Here is a 3,652-nt window from a genome sequence, read left to right as displayed (position 1 = left end):
AGCTATGCCCCGTTGGCCACGAACATATCCTCTTACACCCACCAATACCTATACTATATCCATGCCTGGTCTCCATTTCCTTTCACCATTTTATCATGAGTGATAATAATAATAACCTATTGTGAGTAATGGTAGGTTACTCATGCTACCAATAGACTAAGCATAGCAGCTACTCGACCTATGCTAGTAGGACTCATAGGTAGGTTTATCTATGCATGTAGTTTCAATATAAATCTTGTAACGTAAATGCACATCACACATATATATATCTAGTGATTATTCAAAATAAGGGTTATGTATCGGGGCTTGCCTTGGGTAGGCACGACGTCAGCTCAGTCAGTCAGTGGCAGCTTTGGGACCTCCTCCTGCACGAGGATCTCCTCCTCATACTCTTTAATCACCTCCTCGTACTCCTGCTCGCCCTCGGTCATAAACTCCACCAACTCATTCTCTATATGCATGCAATGACGATGCAACACTCAATATTAAGACAACAGTAGTTCTTAAAATAAGAATACATCTACTAAACCACTAAGCTAGCTCTAATGACTAAGTACTGAGCTAATCATCATTCCCATCAAACCAGTAGGGGTTCGCCTACAAGTGCTACTTAGCAACTAAAATATATTCTTACTCTTATTAACGATTTCCTATATACTACAACAAGGAGTACTTAGCTATCATATTTCTCAACCGATTCTAAGGCTACAAAAATTACAGTAAACACATAATAATACAATGAATCTACTATAAAAATTTCATGGTCAAGGATATTACCAATTTGCCACAAAAATTCCTATAAATATTAATCTAAATAATACTAAACACTCACAAATGATTTAATAGCCGTGGTATCAACAAATATATATATGAACTAAATACACTAACAGATAAAGCACAATTTTTGAATCCTAACAAAATTGGTTTCACAAATTTTTGGACATCTATATGATTTTATATGATTTATCAAAGTTTAGCTCAGAATGACAAATGAAAAGCTATTTCTATTTTCCACGAAAAATCTAAACCAATTTCGGCCCACGCGGCGCAACGCGCACGCGCGAGCGCGCAACGGCCCACAGGAGAGGCGAGGCCCACACGTGGAGGCGGCCCACGGTGAGGCGGCCTATGCACACTGACACATGCAAAAACGCCCCTAGACTATGAGCAAAACAACCCACAATCTATGTTACTATTCCTATAGACAACACTTATGCAAGAGAACCCTCAAACCATTCTCCTCTTTACAACGGTGAGGCCCTTGGCCATCCCCGCGCGCTCTGGCATGGCGAGCAGTGGCATAGGTGCCTACGCTGACCACGTGGGACCCTCGCTGATATAGCTACGAGGCCGACGCTCACCTAGGGTTCGACGCGAGACGATGGGCGGCGGTTGCGTGAGCCGGGACGCTATAGAAGGACCTCTCCACGATGGCGGACACCCTGTGGCAATAGAGATGGCGTTCAGGTGAGCCACAGCAACAATCAAGGCAGTAGGGCAGTGGGTGAGCAACGACAACTCACCGGTGACCTTACCAAGAAGCCGGCTCGACCGGAGACGATCCGAGCAAGGCTAGCCACGTGCGCGTGGCGAGGCGAACGACGGACCGCTAAGGCATAGCCGTGTCAGCGACACAAAAGCTGCGACTAGCCTGTGCACGACGAATAGGAAGCCAAGACGAGCTAATGGTGCAAAGGAATTGACGCGGGGTAAAGTGGTGGAGACTGGCCACGACGTGGGCGACGATGAGCCTTAACGGAACGACGGCGACAAGATTCCAAAATTGGAGCTTGGCGCGATGTGATTCAAGGTGAGGCGGGGTCGGCTAGAGAGGGGGCGTGAAGGCAGAGACGTGAGCTCGAGGAATTGATAAGAGGTGCTCGCTCTCTGGCTTCACCGCGACGTGACACGACGACGACGGAAAGCAGAGGGAGGGAGAGACAGGCGTGGTAGTGGGTTCGGCCCATCCACACCTTGGTAGGACACGAGTGGCGGGACTAGGAGGCCCACATGCCGGTGCTAGCCGACGGGCGTGCGTGCCCGATCGGTGTGGCCCGCGCGGCTGCAGTGCCATAAATTGCAAAGCAACAACGGCACGCACGGCCACATGCGGATGGCACCCAACCGGGCTAGGGAGGGGCAGCGCGATGCAGCACACATACTGGAGCAACACGACAGCAGTGGTAGCGTCGTGATGCGAGGCAGCAGTGGCGGACACGACGGCAGCGAGCGCGGGATGGGACAGGGCAACAACGGCGTGACGATGCATGGCTGGGAGCTAGCGGCGGGGTAGTAGCGCGGTAGAGAGGTGGGGCAGCCGCGCTCCAGGGCTGTCGACCACAGCGGCCAGCCGAGCACGGCTAGGTGCGAGCGTGGGCGGCCAGCGCATCGACGTCGTGGCTCAGGGGAGCGGTGACCGCGCCTACGCGAGGAAACCGACCAAGGACATGTCATGCACGTTTTTTAAAGCGTCCAAAACAACTAATCGGTTGGCCAAACACCCAAACCAACTTCACCATACTTTAGAGGGTACATAAGGCTACTAAAACATGACATGACACTACTCTACTTCTTAACTAAATTTTTCTATAAAAATTGATGAACAAAACAATGTATACCCTTTCCAAAGTTCAAGAAATTTTGTAAGTTCTAAGTTGAACTCTATTTCAAATTGTATTTCTAAGATTTTGAAAATCTTAAATAGTAATATCATTTTTCGACCATAGGTATTTCATTGTCATCTACCAAGTTTGTACTTCAAACTTTATTTAAGCACCACATACATGTTCTATAGCATTTTTGCTTAATAAAAATTGGTTATAAACCCTAAGTGATATAACATGACTGAAATTAACTTTTATTTCGATCGTTTTGAGTTACGGAAATTGCTATTACATGCATTAACAAATAAGCATGATGCTCATGACATGTTTTAGTAAATGATTTATGGTGTAACACTGAGGGTGTTACATATTGTACTCCCTCCGTCCAGAAAAGAATACAAGTACGGGTTGCATGCCAGTAAAACTAGTTTGGGTTTGACCAAGTTTCTAGTGAATAGTATTCATATTTATGGCTTCGAATCCATTTATTATGAAAATACATTTCGTAATCAATCCAATAATATTTCGTAATCAATCGGTCTATGATTAGAAGCCTACTCTATGTGACCGCATCAAGACCGGATGTAATGTTTAGTGTATGCATGTGTGCTAGATTTCAAGCCTCACCGTGAGAAAGTCATTTGAAGGCAACCAAAAGAATATTGAGGTACTTGAAGCATACACAAAATGTTGGATTGTGGTATCCCAAAGAAGCAAAATTTGAGTTGATTGGATATTTGGATTCTGATTATGCGGGATGTAAAGTTGAGAGAAAGAGCACATCGGGCACACGTTAACTATTGAGAAGATCACTTGTGTCTTGGTCATCAAAGAAACAAAATAGTGTAGCACTTTTAACCGCTGAACTAGAGTATATTTCGGCCGGTAGTTGTTGTGCTCAATTATTTTGGATGAAAGCAACTTTAAGTGACTTTGGAATCAAGTTCAAACAAGTGCCATTGCTATGTGACAATGAGAGTGCTATCAAGTTCACCAACAATCCGGTTCAACATGCAAGAACAAAGCACATAGATGTTCGCCATCACTTC

Source organism: Miscanthus floridulus, chromosome 8, assembly GCF_019320115.1.
Source record: "Miscanthus floridulus cultivar M001 chromosome 8, ASM1932011v1, whole genome shotgun sequence".
NCBI lineage: Eukaryota > Viridiplantae > Streptophyta > Magnoliopsida > Poales > Poaceae > Miscanthus > Miscanthus floridulus.
The sequence above is the reverse complement of the archived record's forward strand: the minus strand, read 5'-3'. Positions refer to the sequence as shown.